This window comes from Leopardus geoffroyi, chromosome B1 (genome assembly GCF_018350155.1).
Source record: "Leopardus geoffroyi isolate Oge1 chromosome B1, O.geoffroyi_Oge1_pat1.0, whole genome shotgun sequence".
Taxonomy (NCBI): Eukaryota; Metazoa; Chordata; class Mammalia; order Carnivora; family Felidae; genus Leopardus; species Leopardus geoffroyi.
This window is the reverse complement of record NC_059327.1, coordinates 75259024-75277677: the sequence shown is the minus strand read 5'-3', so window position 1 is coordinate 75277677 and position 18654 is coordinate 75259024. Positions and strand designations below refer to the sequence as shown.

The window sequence follows — 18654 nt, the reverse complement described above, 5'->3', positions numbered from 1 at the left end:
AACCCCTCGTGCGAGGCTGGCATCTTAAGGTCAAAGAAATGAAGGAACCAAGCAGTTAGTCATGTGCAACTCCCATCTGTTAATAAACAGTGTAAATGGGACAAAATTTATCATTTGCTTTTGGAGACACAAAGGTTAAGTGCTTTGTCCCACCCTACAAATCAAGAGACTGTCAGAGCTCAGAATGCAATAGGGAGAATTGACAGGGCTCTCTTCAATCCGCCAACACCTTCTCTCTCCACAGAAGTGTTAGTTGGCTAAAATATCTCTGTGGTGGAAATCAGCAAATGACAGTGAAAGGAAAACTTAAAGCACCCAGAGCAACTGATGGATGCTTGAGGTAAAACCATGAGAGTCCAAGTAGAAATGTTCTGTCAACAGATTCCAATCTTCTCCACAATGAAAGGCAAGTATGATTTGCTAAATTTCATCCCATCCAGTCTATAAAACAAATGAGTGCCATTTAAAGAGAGGGTTTCAAAATTCTCCAGTCATATCAACTCATTTACTCCTCTTTTCCAGGCTTGTTAAATAAGGCAGAATGCCATCTCATCACATCTGAAAGTAGTTCGGGCAAGATCTAAAGAAAAACATTCCCTGGACATTATTCTTTATATGATTTTTTTTAAGTGACAAGGGGCAAAGAGACATAGAAAAACCAGGATGTATTAATTGGCTCTCAGCCCCCTCCTTCATCCCTAACTTTAGTCTTCCAAGTTTCATAGCTGTACAGTTTAGGGGCTTCCCTAAGAGATATGGTCTGGGCGGATGAGCCTCAGATGCAGAAACCTCAGGTCTCCGAGGTCAGAAAGATACTAATCTTCCTTACCCATACTTTGGATTTCAAAGTTGGGACCACTTTCCTTTTGAGATCAGATGAGATAGGGTACATTCAGGGTGGTATGGCCATAGACGGGACCACTGTCCTTTTATAGGATAGGCCCCTTCTTTCCTAGATCACTAAACTATTTTTCTAAGTCAAAGCAACTGTTAAGGCATGGATCCATAAAAAACAAGGACAAGGTTTGATCCTTAGATGGATACATTAACTTCTTTCTGTGTCATGGGCACAGAGTGTACCATTTTGGAATCTCATTATTTCAGAGATGATGGAGTACGCACTTGGTAGGTGAATCAGAAAAAGTAACCTTCCTCTAAAGGCTGCTTATTTTTAAAATCAAGTACAAATCCCTGAATAGAGTTGAAAAGATTCACCATGATCTGGTTTTAGTCAATATTTCCAGCTTCATCTCTCATCACTGCCTCGTGGACCCTGGGCTCTATTCTTACTGAAGCACTTGTAGTCGCCAGAATGTTCCATGCTCTTTCTTTCTCCTCTTTTACATATGCGGTTTGTGTTTTCTGGGAATTCCCCAAGGAAGTGAAAATGTCCTTTCCTCTGGGAACCACATACCAGGCAGAGGTAAAGACTTCCACCTTTGTGCATCCATGGTATCTTGAAACATAGTTCTTTATACCATATCATATTTTATGCGATTTCATGTTCACATCTTTCTCTGCCACTAAATTGAGAGCTCCTAAGAGGGGCCTGGCTTTGGCATAATACAGGTGCTCAACAAATGTTTGCAAATGGAAGATTTGATTATTAGAAATACAAAGTGAAGTGCATTTCCTAAGGATAGTGGGTTGGAAATCTTATCTTTCCTGAATAATTTTATCCATGAGTTTTATATGTTCCTTCAATTGTTAAGTCTCAAAGTCTGCTAATGACTCTTTGGAATGACATGGACATAGCCTTATAGATTTAACAGAGAAAAAAATGTGAAAAATTTCCTATGGAAAAGTATTTCAAATTACTTTCTATTTGTATTAGCATATCATATTAGTAAAACTGAACATCATATGAATGAGATTTTGTTTCTGTCCATCGATGAGAGGTTCTGGGTGAGGGTAAAGTAATTGATACTACTATGTATAATTTTTTAAAGCTGAAATATGGAGGAAAGAATGTTCCTAGATGTGTTACTGCATGATTTATAATCCTCTCAGTCCTAAGAAGCAAATTAAAGTCTAGCAGATGGTTCTCTGAAGCCCTGTAATGCAGTTTGTCTGTAGCTATAGTTACATGTTTTAAGAGTCAGAAACATCTTAGTGAATTGTTATTGAATTGTAGAGCTTCTCCAAGATATGGAAAGGCTTCTCCACCAGAAGCATTGGACAGAGAGGATGTGTGATTCTGAGGCAGCCAACCCCTCCAGCTCATTTCCTGGCAAGTGTTTTCCCAGCTGCCTGAGGCTGTCCTTCCCAGGCAAGTCTTGTCACAAGGAACAAACCACGTAAGTTGCCTTCGTCCCATTTGGTGAATGAGGCTTCCTGTGGAGTAACAGATTCCCCTAGAATGTAAGTTCCACGAGAAGATAGGTTTTTGTCAGTTATGTTCGTAGAGGTACACAGGCCCTGGAGCAGTCTTGGCACATAGTAGCCATGCAATAACTGTTTACTGAATGAAAGAATAGAGGATTCTGATAGTCTGACCCCTTGAAGATGACTTTGTGTGGCCATTGTCCTCCCGTAGGCTCCCCAAGCAGTGTGGGTCTGCTCTTCTCAACTCACCCAGTGTTTAACCTGGTTCCTGCCTAAATTCCCATTCAAGTTTCATTCCCCTGATGGCCATCCATACACTCTTTTGAGCCCCCCAAGAAACCTGTTCGCTTCACTATGGCTGGAGATGGTTGCTGCCTGCTTCGTCCACTCATTGAACTTCTACATTAGACAATATATACCTTCTCTGTGGGGTATAATGACAGGTCCTGGTCCTTCCTCAAAGCCTGAGCTCTCTGTGAATAAACAGCCATCCCTATCCAGTAAGCCCTGAGACATGATGTGTTTTAAGAGAAATTATGAGTCCACCGATGCCCTGGCACTGAAGCAAATGAGGTCATCTGAGAGAATTATGGATGTGTCTATAATTGGACACTTGAGCTATATCTTCACATCCATTGGTATATTTTTCTGATTCAGGCCTCCTTGCTTGAGACATAAAATCCCAAGCCCCAGAAGATTCAACTTCTCTTTTTCAATGGTGCTTTTCAGACAAGACCCTTTAGAGATTACCAAGGGTCATTTTAATCAAAATGAAAGACATCTCTTATTATGATGGCTTTGCTGACAAATAATTAAGATGAATTACTAGCATATACTTGTCCCAGCTGCCTCATTGGTGTCCATTTGGAGTAAGCATATGAAGCTCATAGTCCATGCCTCAGCTCTTTAAAAGCAATTTATAACCTGACTCACCACCCTAACTACCTGAGAAGATTTTAATCCTAAACCTGTCACCACCCATTATTTTCACAGGGTCCTGACAGTTCTACATTAAAACAGTTTATAAGTAAAAGTTAACAAGGCCTAGAGAGAGTGATTTATGTTTCAGTATGTGAAACAGTCAACATTCTTTCCCTGACCAAAGATAGCCCAGAGCTCTCTGTGGACTGAAAGAAGAAAATTATCTCAGAAAGATGAATGGCCCATGCCTTTGGGCAGGTGGCTGATGTGTGGTCCTGGGCCTGAGGCCCAGGCATCAAGCAAAGCTTATGAATGTTAGGAACAAAGTACAGCAACCCCCCGCCCCCACCCCAACCACCTCACCCGTTGCACACACGCATTCCTTTCTGGCATCACCACCCTCCTGGGTCTATGTCACTGCTCAGGTATTTGGCGATATGAAAGAAGTGTAAGCTGTTGTCTTTATGAAATGTGGATGGCTCAGAAAGCATCCTTGCTTAATTAAAGGTGACAGTAAGGTGTCACAAAATTGTCTTTTTTGCCACTGACAAATAAGAACGACTGAGTCAGAGGAGGTAGGAGAAGTATTTGTGAAGTAGACAAATACTGTCCCCCAGAAAACCCCCATGCTTCAGGGAAGATAGAACAACTGAGGCTTCCTTCCATCCTGACCTTCTTCCCCAATGTATTGATTAACACACCTTCTGGAAAGCTGTTCTTTCTGTAAAAGGATGCCTCACTCCCGCCCTGGATGCATTGATCTGCTAGGGCTACCATAACAAAATGCCACAGATTGGGTGGCTTATATGGCAGAAACGGATTTTCTCACAGTTCTAGAAGCTAGAAGTCCAAGCTTAAGGTGTTGACAGGTTTGGTTTTTTCCAAGGCCTCTCTCGGCTCTCAGATGGTTGCCTTCTCGCTGTGTCCTCACGTCATTTTCCCTCTGTGAATGCACATCCCCTGTGTGTCTCTGTGTGTCCAAATCTTCTTTTCTTATAAGGACACCAGTCGGATTGGATTAGGACCCACACCAGCAGACTCACTGTAATTTAATCACTTGTTGAAAGGCCCAATCTCCAAATAAAGTCACATTCTGAGCTACTGGGGGTGAGGGCTTCAACACACGAATTCGAGGGAGACACAATTCAGCCCATAACACCAGCCAATTGCAAAAGCCTTCCAGCTGAAAATACCTTCAGACGAAATATATCGAGGTTTCTCTAATTCTTGATATGGTCAAGATAATCCCATTTTGAGGAATAAAGGACAACTCATCTTGGGGAAAAAAACGTAGAAATGCCATGTTAAGGGAGCTATCGAAGCATTTACAAATAGCTCAGCAAAACAAACTCCTCCCAAAGACATTTATTATGTTTCCTTCCTTTGATGCATCATCGACCAAATCTCTCTCTTTTTTCCTTTTAAAGAAGAAGGGGGCTTGTCCTTTCTCATTTTATTTAAGTGTATGATTAAGGCAACATCCTCTCTTTGCCACAACTGCATTCCATTTTTGGTACCCAACTTTCTAAATGTGAACAGAAACTAATTTAGCGTCGCTCAGTCTGAAGTTGGTATGGTAGGTATTTCTCCATCCATTATTTCAAGTTATAATAAGCGGGCATGATTGGAGCTACTCCCAAGATAAGCAGGCCATAATATTTTCACTGTCGCCATGATCACAGACTAAGATAAGAGGGAAACGTGCTATTTTTACTCCCTATTTTTTACTCCTGGTGTTAAATACAAGGAGAACAAGTAAAAAACAAACTGCCTCGCAGCCCCTGCAGCAGAATACAAAATATTCAACCTCTTTCTTTTTTTTGCAGCTGGCCGTGATGTTCCTCAAGGATGACACAGATACTATTGAGGTGATCTGGGCTGAGGAGATGCCTCTTAATTGTGTTTGCAGCTCAGAGCAGAAAGCATGCCCATTCGTGGTACTTGTTGTATCATTTTTAAATCAAGGCCATCTTTTTCTCAGTGGTAAACGTGAAATGTTTTTAAAGGCCAGACTTAGCATAAAATCTATTGGTTGCCATGGATACCACTTACCACACAGGACTGCGCTCTGTGTTTAACTGTGTGATTTTCTCTATTCAAAGGTTCAGCATTGTCAAAAAACAAATTACTTTTTCTGTTGTTTATCTCAAAGTTCATTATGGGGAAGGCAATAAATAAGAATATATTCACGTACGGAAGGGAGCGACGTGGGGAGTCACTTGGGTGCCATGCCTTAAAATTCAGTATTCCACAATAATTATAGCCAAATTGGCTATTGTTAGGAAATAAAATGCATTTTGATCTTTTTTGTGTATGTGAATATAAAGTAAAGCAGGTACTTGGAAGTCTGCTCCCAACAAAATTACATGGTAATGAGGCTTTTCACACCTACACAGCACTTAGTAACCAAGCTCTGAAAGAGCGAGATTTAGCTCTGAGAAGTTGGAAACTTGGTACCTGAGGCTCGTAGCTTTCCTCTTTATGAGAGAAAAACGTGGGTTCAAGACCTCATGCTCACTGAATTATTCATGCCGTCATGCCACCACATATCTTTAGGGTTGAAACCTGTTAGAGGGCTATTACTGAGTGCTCAGGGTCCACCCGAATCAGACTCCAGACTCGGAGACACTGCCCAGACACCTGCCCCTTGGGCTACCGGCCGGCGCTCTGCTAATTAGCTGGAATATTTGCAAAAGGCAACTCCTTCCAAGCCCCACCCCTGCTTCCATCCCACCTCCACGCCTCAAGGGAAGGTGGGGAAAACAAGAAACCCCACGAAGTCTCGAAGTCTCGACAGAAGTGGCGAGAGGGAGTTTCTCAGAGTTACTGGAGGTATTCAAAGATAATTTGGTGTCAGCAAGCTCCCATTGGCTGAAGCCTGTAGCACTTTGCTATAACTCCCAATTAATCAAGGAATGCCCTGAACACTGACTTGCTACTTATTTAAGATGCTCTCCTGTCACCTCTCCGGCACTTTCTAGACTCCTTGATTTGGGCTATTTGCATGACAATGAGGTGAAGGGGAGACCTTAATGAAGGCATCTGTTTTTGAATGTGCTTGTTGGTATTGGATGCGGGTAATAATAGCCTGAAGGAAGATGGAATTCTCATTTGGGTGCACCGGAACGCAGTGCACTGATGCCTGCTAAATATGCAAATTCCAGCTTGTCACCAAAATTATGCCTATGGCTGGTGGAGCTGTTGAGGCTGCAGAGCAATAGTCAGATCGCTGCCCGGACATAACCTACTTGCAAGATGCACTGGCAATTAATTTACATATTGCAAACATAAAAAACCAGGCAAAATAAAAGTGAGAATGCCCATGGAAAGCACAAGCCGTGTTGATCATCTCCTCACCCGCGCTTGCCCTTGTGGGAAACTTGCAGAGTGCGATCCGGAGTCTCAGGCTGCCGGGGAGAAAGTGAGGAGAGGGCCCTGAATGCCAGGAGGTTTGCTCACAGGAAATCAGAGGATGTGGCTGTGAAGCAGACAGAGCTCAGTGAGGGCGCGATGATGGAACCCGGCGCCTAGAACGTTGTCTGGCAACAGGTGACACGCGAGAAATCTTTGTCATTGGGACAGAAGTTAGGTGGTTGACGAGAGGTAGCTGGATCAGGTGCGTCTTTCTTGGAAGCAGTGAACACCAACTTGGGTTAGCAGAACAACAACGGCTACCTACAGCAATGCCATGGGGAGAGGTGAAAAGGCCAGACAAGTATTAGGGTGGTTCCAGGAGTGCGGATGGCAGAAATCAGTCGACGATCTCTTCAGGATGCTGCCACTGAGCTGGCCCGGCTCCAGCCGTTTCCAGGCTTTTTGCCACGCTGCTCAAGATTCAGATTTCTAGGGAGAGTGTTTGTGGGACGGCGTCCTTTGCCTTAGCTTTGATTATGTGCTTGCCTTTTGCCTAGAGTATGGCCGCAACACATGGGGCTTGACTGGAAACTCTAAGTTCCAGTCTCCCTTGCAGCCAAATGTAGTCAAGGACAAAGTTCATGCCAGCGGAATATGAGCTGGAGTGATACGTAGACACCTCCAGGACTGGCACTCCTCCGTGTTTCCTGTCCTTCCCGCTGGGTGGAAATGGCAAAGACTGGGGCCATCTTGGCAACCAGGAGGATGGCGGATCTGCCCTGCTAAGCTGGGTCCCGGGCTGACCGCATGGAGCAGAGCCTGTTTCCTGGCTCCGGATTGTCTGTCATATGAGAGACAAATAACCTTGTGTCTTTTTTGAGATGTTACATTTTGGAGTGTCTTCCTTATGGCTAGTAAGCCATCGCTTTAACACGAGGGGCGGGAAGAGAAACATCACTCCCTCCAAAGCAATCTGTAAGATCGCTTTCATCTGTAGAAGGAGAAATGGACACTTAGCAGTAAAAACAACAAATGCCCATTCAGTTGCTATTATTGGCAATGTGAGCGTCATGCACAAGCCACATGCAGTACAAGTATTCACAGCTCCTGCTTACAGACCTGACTGTCTGGCTTGAAATTCCTAACCAGCCAGTGCCTCTTTCTTAGCCCTTCAAACACAGGACATGTCCCAAGTGTACAGGGCCCCTCCACTTACTGAGATGCCAATCACAGAATTCCTTGTTTATAGGACTCGTGAATTAAATCAGAACCCACTGTGAGATGAAAACAAATGAAGTTTTGTCCCCGCTGTCTTGTCTCTGGAGTTACCACTGCTCGAGGTACAGACTAATCTCTAACACTGATTAGCACATGCCCAGCCTCAGTAAACACCATTTTGCACTAACAAACCCTAAGGGGAAGCTGTCGCCAGCGAAATAAACAACTCATTAGTCTAGGGAAAGGATGGTCAGCAGAGGCGCAAACTCCTAATTTATATTTTTATTTTGTGATTTATTTTCAATCAATCAACAAGTACTCATTGATTGCTTACTACGTGCCCCTCACTGCCTTCATTCTGGGTAGACCAATGCATTGTTTTCAACGTGAGTATTGTTGGTATTTAACAACAGCAACAAAAGTTCTTGATTTTTTTTCCTAGTTAACATACACACACAAACACACTCACGCACTCACGTGGAGTCGTGAGTTTCAACTCTTGCTGTGTTGTGAAGGGTGACTTTCCCATTTTATGCCAAAAGTCAAAAGAAAAGTGGGAGTTATTTAAAACCATTCCATTCTAGAGTAAACTTTTTCTGAAGCGTGCTCATTTCATTGGTGAGGCCTCCCCGCAGCACCACGCACTTTCTTTAATGTGCTTGCACTTCATTGTGAGTCGATCTGTTTGCTACATTCCGGCATTACACAGATTTTGAGGCCTTTCATCGTCAGCTGTGCCGGTTGTTTAACCAGTTCAGGGTTCTCCTCTTCAGATAAGAGAATTGAATTCACTGACCTCACTGTTCGCTTCTATTTCTCTCGGTCTGCTAATCTTTAGATATGGTCTTTCACGCTTTGCCCAAGTGCCTGATTCCGATTTGCTCAGCTCTGATCATCAGTGTCTGTACAGAGTCTTCCAGACTGCCCATCTAAGTCCAGCACTCAGGTTCCTCCTTGGCCTTGACCTGCTGGGCCCCCTGGGGGCTGGCTTGCATCCCATCCCTGTCCCGAAAGCAGAAGAGAACTCAGTCCAGTGTTTCAGCATTCCAGCAGAGAGGTACAATTCTTATCAGAGGTGGAATGGTGGGCCTTTGTCGTAGGGAAAATCTTTGAACAAACTTTCCTTACACAGAGATGAGTGGAGCCTTGACTAGGAAGAGGTTTAGACCAAAAAAAAAAAAAAAAAAAAAAAGTGTTTTCTTGTGTATATTACAAAGGAATGGAAATATGAGGAAAGGGGAGTCGGGAGCTCAGAGTCAGGTATAGATCAGAACTTTCTGTAAGGATGGAACTGCTTCATTTCTCTGCTTTTCACTTCTGTGGCCACTAACCACAAGTGGCTCTTGACCACTTTTAATTTGATTTAATTTTAATTCATTTAAATTTAAATAGCCACACATGTGACTAGCGACAATCCTACTGGACAGCGTAGATCCAGATGGAGAAGCCCCAGTAGATTCAAGTTGAAGTCTTAGAAGAAAACAGCCAGTGAGAATTTGCCTGTGTGGAGGATGGCTGAAGGCTTTTGGTTTTCCTCCCTGGGTCATGACAGTGCCCGATGCAGAGCTGAGAAGGGAAGAGGAGGACATCAGATTTGTAGGACAATGGAAGAGGAAGGCAGGAGGTCGGTTCGGCCGAAGAGAGGGTGAGCAGGGAGTCTCAGGCCAGATATTTCTCCCCCCCACATCTCGTCTCTCAGGTTTGCCTCATTTCTCTAAGTCTCTGATGCTTGTGAAGTGTCTGTGGCCCATCAGTTCCCTTGGCTGGTGTGAGAACAGGTGGGGCTGGGAAGGGACGCTGGCAGCCCATGGCGCACCAGCAGCAGTTGCCGGATGTGGAGGACAAAGATGGTGTTTGATCTGCTTTTTACCCACAGGCCTAGGACCCTGCCTAGCCCAGTGCTGTCTGGGCAGGAGAAATAGTGGAAGAATGCAAAATTGCAGGGGAATGCCAGCTTCACTCTGCCGTCTGTCCTCTCCTTTAACACATGTCCCAAATGGCCACCGTTGCCAGTCATCATCAAAGCCCATCCCAACGTGAACCCTCACATTCATAAACACCTACTGGCTTTGAAGACACAGTGCATCAAAGAGGGGGCATTAGGAGGTAGGGAGCGGTTGTAAGAAAAAAGATTTACTTACAAGTACAGATAGAGCAATGGCTCCAACTTTTCCCAACTTTTTGTGTCATAAGCATTACCTAGAGCAATAGATGCAGCTGGAAGTTGGTGAATCCAGATAAAGAAATAAACCTATTATTTATAGTTATGGTGTGATTACAACAAGAATGAACATCTTTTCTCTGGGGTGGAATGGAAAGATGGAGGAGAGAGAATTCTCCTTTCCATTTTGTATGTCTTCATTTTGTACAGTCTGACCCTGAATCAGTTTCTCAGGAAGTGTCTAGTTGATACTGGGGACAGGCAACAGGCCACAAGATAGTTCGCTCTGGAAGGCTCTTTGGGTAAGAATAGAAAATTGAAGTCCAAGATGGCATTTCTTGGGGGTACACGTCTAATAGTGGGGGTGGAGGTCATGTGTCAATGTTTCGATGAGACTGTGGATCCCAGTGTGAAGAGGGATTGGATAATAGAGGGCTGAGCTCTGTGCTAAGGTTGAGGTCTTATTTAGGGACACTGTGTATAAGATTCCACAGAGCCACGAAATCAGATATTAGAAGAGGTACAAGAGGATCTTCACTCAGTGTCCAAAAGGGTCTGACTCAGATGGAGCCACTACAAACAGAGGACGGGGAAAGTTAGATGGGGGCCCAGTAGGGTCTCTGAACGTCCGATCTACAGGCTAACGTGGCAAAGTTAGGCTCAAGTAATGAGACTGGGCTTGCACCCTAATGAAGTTTGTGAGACAAACTCCCCACAGGCTACGGTTCCACCCCAAACTTTGGAGGGTGTGGTAGGCAGGGGGGAGGAGCTGCTGGACACCCACAGTGCAAAAGCAGCACCCACTCCCTGTAGCCTACTCTGGGGGCAGAAATATTAACCCCCTGAGTGGTGAAAGCTCAAAGTGACCCTAGCAGAAGTAAGGAGGCCTTCCCTTCGGAAGCTGCCATGCTCTGCCATCACCCAGAAGGCTCTCTCCTCAAGCACTTTGCTTCATTTCTCCTCCTCCGCTTCATCCTTCCTTCTATTACATCCTGAATACTTACAGAGAGGAAATGAGCAGAAACCCTTAACACCTGCAGGGAACTTGCAGCTACAGTGGTTACCCGTGGAGGCAAATCAGTGTGTGTATCCACTGATAAGGGTCCTGAGGTCTGAAAGCAGCAGAGAGAAGCATGAACCTCCCAAGATGCTCCCAACGGCTGGACAAGCATGACTTATCCCCCTTTTGCAGAAGGCCAAGGGCTCCCTCCAGGATGAAGGCCTCTGCTCCTCCTCCCTCTGTGGGGTAATATCTTCCCTGACTCTCAGTTCACAGGATGCTAGTCCCAAAGGGCCTACACAGCTCTAGTTCCTCCTGGACCCTGTTGCTGACAAACAGAGGCTGTCAATTCTGGCCTTCTCCTGAACATTATATTGGCCTAATTATTTTAATTTAAAAAATAGGCAACTGATGATTACAGCTCTCCCAGCCAATACATAATGGACCCCCAAAGCTAAAGGAGCTGAACTCCACTGTGAATTTTTAAAGGCTTCCTGCCTCAGAATGGCCCTCATACTTGGCTTGGAGCAGGGGCCCCCACTCCCCTTGGGAGGGCTAGTTAACATAGTCAGTGTCAATTCATTCCTTCTGCCTTTTGTGGAAAACCCACCCCATAGCTCTGCCTGAGTCAAAAGGGTTCTGGAGTGCCTACGATTTCTTGCTCAAGAAAAAGAATAGCTTTTTGCATAATTCTGAGAGCAAGCAACATGACTTCACCACATCCTGGAAAATTCCGAGATACACAATGCATAAAATGAATAGAGGTCCCAGCACGCAAGCCGTGATAAGGAGGTGTGTGGCACTCCACAGCCAGTCTCCTGCCTGTGAAGCGACATAAAAGCCCAGTTAGTGCTGTGTAACAGCTGTATTTTTCTTGTCTACAAACTCCAGTTGTATGAAAGTGGAACGCAACAAGGAAACACAGTGTCTGGCAATAATGGAAATTGCTTGAGATTCCCGAGGAATTGGTGAACAAGATGGGGGTTGCAGAGGTAGCTTTGGGAGTTCACGTCTTGGCTTGAGATTTTGGACACAGATGTGTAACTCTTAACTCATCAGCCCCAACGAGGGATGAGAGGAAAGTTGGTATGTGTGTGGGGCAGGGGGTGTTGAGGGGAAGGGCATGGGATTTGAAGGTCTGTGGAGGCTAGACTTGCAACATGAGGAGAAATGAAAGGGATAGAATTCATGCCCAACCAAGTATCAGGACCCTCCCTCTCAGGTTCTCCATGGCTCAGCAATGGCCACCACATCATGACAGCTCCTGTTTGGAGGGCCTTAGAAGGGCCAGAGCAGAGACATGTAAGAAGCTAATTGGCTCTTAATCAAGGTGTCCCCCACAAGGAGCCTGTCAATTGTTTTTCCACTGGCAGTTCTCACGCCTTCTAGATCTCTGGTCTCTGGTGAGGAGAGACACAGGGCATGGAATTCACAACAACCTGTGAGGTGGGCATGGGTGGGCCAGTGGGTACGTCCAGCTTAACAGATGAAGAAATTAGGGCTTGAAAGGTTTAAGTGTCCACGTCTGTGCAGGTAGCACAGAAGCAGCAGAACCATGTCTCTTTTCTTTATATATGAAGTTTATTGTCAAATTGGTTTCCATACAACACCCAGTGCTCATCCCAACAGGTGCCTCCTCAATGCCCATGACCCACTTTCCCCTCCCTCCCACCCCCCATCAGCCCTCAGTTTATTCTCAGTTTTTAAGAGTCTCTTATGGAGAACCAGGTTTCAAACCTGAGCTGTTAAAAATCCCTCTCACTTTATTACCTGCACTGCCTCGTCTATGGGTGTGCTGGTTTCTAGTCAACTCACCCATTTGGCCTCTCCCTTGCTTTGCCCTTCATTGTGTCCATCTGGCTCCTAAAACCCCGCTTGCTTCAGCTCCAGTGTCCCCAATGTGCTCACGTTTCTATTTATAGGAATGGCTTCAGAGAGGTTGCTGGTAAGTGCTGGTTTCCCAAGTTTCCAAACTTGTGACAGTCTGCCTGCTCTCTGACCCAAGCTTCAGCCTGCACCAGGTCTAATAGTCTCAGACTTTTGCTCTGTCTCTGGGCTTCACTGGCCATGTTTGCTATAGGACTGTCCATGAAGCTGGGTCACGTTTGCTGGGAGCTGGGCCAGACAGCAGGTCATTAGCCAATAACTGCTCCATTGAGACGTTGGACCAGATGGGAGAGGTAAAGTCAGAGCCAGGAAATGGAGCCAAAGGTGCATCAAGTGCAAGCTCAGGAGAGAAGAAGCATCAGAACCCAGGCAAAGGTCAGTATGGTGAAAGCCAAGGGGAGATGCCAGGCAAAGGCAGATAAAATAGGGGTAGTTCTGGTGTTAACTCTATGACCACTGGGCATCTACTCATGGGATGTCCCTTGAAAGCACAGCCAAGCACGTTTTACTAATGTTTTAACCATATTACCTCGGATGAGATATAGTAAGGCCAGATTCACATCAAGAGAGAGAAGCTGGAGAGTCTTGGATAGTTATACTCACAGTTTCCTGGGAAGAGCATAGTGCACCACTCAGGACCACTTGGGGAAACACCAGGGTCAGTCACAAGGCAGAGAGAGAAAACAGAACTGTGGGAAAGTTCCACATTCTTGTGGTTTCTGTGGGAAGGAATACGTGAAACGAGGTCAACCAGTCTAGGATTGCCTAGTTGAGTAACCAGGCTCTGGGGCATCGGGGCTATCCGTGATCATCTGGTCCCTGCTCTGGGGTGATTAGCACAAGTGTATAACGGTCTGGAGTGAGGAGCCCCATAAATGAGGTGGTTGGGGTTGTGAAATTAATTGTCTGCTTAAGAAGGGGACCTGACAAAACTCTATCCAGGCCCTCAAAACTGGGTCAAAACAGCCTCTGTACAAACCATATCACAACTGTGTTGAGATGAACTCTGAAGGAGAGTTTTTGGTTTTATAATTACAAAAGTAGTACACGGAGGTTGAGAATTCAACACACTGAAAATGGATTTTATTTATTTAAATTTTTTTATTGTTTATTTTTGAGAGAGAGAGACAGAGACAGAGACAGAGCGTGAGTGGGGAGGAGCAGAGAGAGAGGGAGACACAGAATCCAAAGCAGGCTCCAGGCTCCAAACTGTCAGCACAGAGCCTGACATGGGGCTCGAACTCACGAACTGTGAGATCGTGACCCAAACCAAAGTCAGACGCTTAACCAACTGAGCCACCCAGGCACCCATGTAAACAGATTTTAACAGTGAGTCCCAAATATCACAGGGAGATAAATTTAATAGATAAATATGTATTTTTCCAGAACTTTGGCTATGCCCATAAGAAATGTGTACCCATGAACGTGCACATTACTCACCCATATATGCATTGTTTTGTAGTTTATAATAAAGATAAAATAGGATCCTACTATGGTATAAATTTATTTTTGGGGCATGGTAATATCACATGGACCTTCTTCCATGTCATGACATGAAAGCAACACCATTTTTTTTTTTGATGGTTGCATAATATCCCACAGTATAGATCAACCATAATGTATTGTAAATTATTCTACTATCAATTAATATTTATGTTGCTGTCAGATATTTCCTAATACATTGATTCAGTAAACATTGTACATGCTTGCATGACTTTTCTGAGGACAAAATTCCTATAAGTGAAATTTCTGAAACAAAAATTATATGCATTTTAAATTTAATTAGAAACTATTGAGTTTCTCTCTGAAAATATTTCACCAGTTTATATTCCCACAACAGTTTATGACCACATGAGACACCATTGATCTCCATTTTTCCAAACTAACTGATGAGAAATGTGTCTCTGTTTTGGTTTGTACATATCTGATCATCAGGGAGGTTTGTGGGTCTTCTTAAAATACTTATTGCTATTTGAATATCCTCATCTATAAATGAATTCTCCAGGTCTTTTCCCCATTTTTTTTTTTAATTTTTTTTTTCAACGTTTATTCATTTTTGGGACAGAGAGAGACAGAGCATGAACGGGGGAGGGGCAGAGAGAGAGGGAGACACAGAATCGGAAACAGGCTCCAGGCTCTGAGCCATCAGCCCAGAGCCCGACGCGGGGCTCGAACTCACGGACCGCGAGATCGTGACCTGGCTGAAGTCGGACGCCTAACCGACTGCGCCACCCAGGCGCCCCACTTTTCCCCATTTTTAAACCTTTTTTTTTTTTTTTGTATTTTAAGACTTAACTTTTTATTATTATGTAGATTACAAATATTTTTATAACAAACCTTATCATTTGCTTTTCATTTTATTTACAAGTTGTTGTTTTTTTTTTCCTGTATAAAAACTTTTCTGGGGGTGCCTGGGTGACTCAGTGGGTTAAGCATCAGACTCTTGATCTCGGCTCTGGTCACGATCTCATGGTTTGAGAGATTGAGCCCCGCACTGGGCTCTGCACTGACAGTGTAGAGCCCGCCTGGGATTTTTCCTCTCCTCTCTCTCTGCCCCCTCCACCCACTCATGCCCTCTCTCAAAACAAATAAATTAAATTTTTAAAAAAGTTTCTATAATAAGCCTGTCCATATTTTCTTTTCTGGTTCCTGGGTTTCTTGTCTTGCTTAGAAGTCTTTCCCATTGAGGGTTAGGCTGGGCTATGCAATGTTTCTAACAATGATACACTGATGAGGAATGGTTTCTGCTCTCCCAGAAGTCTCCTGCTGCTAGAGGGCTGGTTAGAGATGCTGGAAGCACCAGTCACTGATTGATTCTTAACTATTCATGTGCTATACCTCTTTGGGATTCTGATAAAAGCTATGGACCTCCCCCCCCCCCCCCCCACACACACACACACAATTTTGACTGTGATTTCAAAGGTTTTATAGACTACCTAAAGTCTATCATGGAGCCCTGTCGATTCCTCCTCAGGTTAAGAACACTCCTGTATACTGCATTTATAAATATCTGATCTAGGTAAATGTTTCAAATGATTTCTACCATCAAATTATTATCTTGACTCTCCTTCCCTGTAAAACTTTGCCTGGGGAGCTCTTTATGCAACACCCCATTGTCCACCCTGGATAGTCATGACCTCCTCATGACCCCAAATGTTAGGGTGAATGTCATACCAGCTCAGCATCAGTAACCCAGCCCCTTCCCAGCACTGCAGTCTCCCCCACTCCACCCACCCAAGTGGGTGAGAACACCCAAGTGTTCTCTTGGGTTGCTCTGACCTCACACCTGATTTCAGACCCAGAAAGATGATACCGGTACTTCTACACACTATACACTGAGATGACTGAGGAGGGGTGAGAGGTTTGCCGAGAGAGATGCCAAGGGCTGCCAGAGAATCGTCAAGGACAGTAGAATCTACCTATCTTCAGAAAGCTTGTGATGAAGGACAGTACATTTAGCAACCGGATATTACAAAGGCTCTCGAGGGGAAAAGTGAGGAAGGTGGAAGTTCAAGATCTTTTCTGGGAAAACCAACAGTTGACATTGGGGGAAAATGTTCAAGGACCTCTCCAGAATGTTGGGCCTCCCCAAGTGCCAGAAGGAGAGGAGACCCATCATGGGGACCTTGAGTCCTTGCACACCTAGGAAATTCAAAATAGATGCAAACATCCTCTGCAGTGATTCCTCTCTCTGGTAGAAAACTTCTGGGCAAAGCCACTAGGTACTTTCACAGGAGCATGAAGCGGCTGCTTTTAGCTTGTGAAATGTCAAATTTAAATGGTTCTGATTGCTTTCCACAGGGCTTCAGTGGCAAAAGGCTCAGCTCAGAGCTTGAAGACCAGCACATTCAACACTTGAATTTAGGAATATCTTCTAACCACTCTACCCTCCAAAACAAGAATTCAAACCCTATCTGAAACAGGCTCCAGCCCTCTACTGATGTGTTTCTCCTGGGCCTCCCTTCTCCACTTTGGATTTCCTTTGGTTATCTGGTTTTCTGTACGCAACAAATAAAACATTTGTTTGACTATTTGTGCCTCCAAACATGCTCACTCTTTTTTCTTCTTATTTTACTTATTTTAATGTTTCTTTATTTTTATTCTTGAGAGAGAGAGAGTGTGGGTGCATGCGCGTGAGTGGGAGAGGGGCATAGAGAGGGAGACAGAGGATCCAAAGCAGGCTCCAAGGTGACAGCAGAGAGCCCAATGTGGGGCTTGAGCTCATGAAGCATGAGATCATGACCTGAGTCAGTCAGAGCCATCACAGCCCAACCAGCCCAACCAGGCCACTCAGACGCTCCCCCTTTTTTTTTTCTTTCTTATTTTAGATAGATAGAGTGCATGTGAGTGGGGGAGAGGGGCAGAGGGAAAGAGAGAGGACCTTAAGCAAGCTCCATGCTCAGTACAGAGCCCAAAGTGGGGCTCGGTCCCCCAACCCTGGGATCACGCCCTGAGTCAAAATCAAGAGTTGGACGCCTAACCAGCTGAGCCACCCAGCACCCCTATACCCACTCTTGATCATAATCCTCCCAGAGAAATAATTAGGTAAGATTCAACTCTTAGAGAAATGTGGGGAATGAGCCACCAAACCCAAAGGAATGCAGATCAATCCAATTTTAGCCATAGGCTTTATTTCTCCCAATTGGCTATATTTGTTTAATCTTCCATTTCTCATAAAAAATTCAAGTGAAAAGGAGGAAGATTACTACCCATAAAAGAGATCTAGATGAAGTGGAGAAGGGCTGCTTGAGTCCCAGGCATAAACAGCTGACTGCGGGTGGGGGAACATTTTTCTAAACCTGATTAGCATCTAGCCCATGCATGGTACCAGAGAAAAGCCTGAGCTGAGCATAATTCCTGTCCTCAAAGAACTTTCAGTTTAAGTTTCTACTGACAGAAATACATGGGCAAAACAACGGCTAAGTGCCATCCAATGTCCTCTTAGATAAAGCATTTGCTCCATGCATCAAACATGTAGCAGGGTCCATATACAAATAAGCCCTGTTGGGAATATGGTCTGGAAGGACTGCTGTTTTTCTACTTTCCTGGGCACTACATCTTGACAGTAATAATGAAGTTAATATCTTAATCTTCATATTTATTTATTTTTAAAGTGTATGTATTTATTTTTGAGAGAGAGAAAGAGAGAGAGAGAGAGGAAGACAGAGAATCCCAAGCAGGCTCTGCACTGTCAGCGCTGAGACCCATGTGGGGCTCGAACTCACAAACTGTAAGATCATGACTTGAACTGAAATCAAGAGTCTGACACTTATCCAATTAAGTCACCCAAGCGCCCCAATCTTCATATTTATAATCAGTGCCTGAAGTTGTTGTTTAATCTTGAGATTTTTTACTCTACGACAAAAAGACAACCACTGAGCCCACATTCTAGAATGAGAAAAAAAAATTTTTTTTCAGGTCTCTATTTTTTTTTTTTCAGTTTTACTATTTTTTTAAACATTTATTTATTTAAACTCAAGTTAGTTAACATAGAGTGTAGTATTGGTTTCAGGAGTAGAACCCAGTGATTCGTCTCTTACATACAATACCCAGTGCTCATCCCCAGTGCCCTCCTTAATGCTATCACCCACTTAGCCCATCCCCCACCACCTCCCCTCCAGCTACCCTCAGTTTGTTCTCTGTATTTTTGGCTTGCTTCCCAGTTGTTATATTAAAATTTTTTTTTAATGTTTATTTATTTTTGAGAGAGAGCTCAAGTGAGGGAGAGGCAGAGAGAAAGGGAAACACAGAATCTGAAGCAAAATCCAGGATCTGAGCTGTCAGCACA

General features: G+C 44.3%; 2 long non-coding RNA genes across 3 annotated transcripts; one reads left to right on the top strand and one right to left on the bottom strand.

Moving 5' to 3' along the window:
• Nucleotides 1-8085: 8085 nt before the first annotated feature.
• LOC123591442 lies at nt 8086-12600 on the bottom strand. Of its 2 annotated transcripts, XR_006709326.1 has the most exons (3): nt 10984-12600; nt 9960-10017; nt 8086-9384 (listed from the first exon to the last, which is right to left on the bottom strand). It is a non-coding gene; the product is annotated as an uncharacterized LOC123591442 (long non-coding RNA). The 2 variants fall into 2 exon arrangements; XR_006709325.1 differs by having other exon boundaries at nt 9960-12600.
• Nucleotides 12601-12673: 73 nt separating this feature from the next.
• LOC123591438 lies at nt 12674-16897 on the top strand. Its single transcript, XR_006709321.1, has 2 exons — nt 12674-13241; nt 16668-16897. It is a non-coding gene; the product is annotated as an uncharacterized LOC123591438 (long non-coding RNA).
• The last annotated feature ends 1757 nt before the right edge of the window (nt 16898-18654 follow it).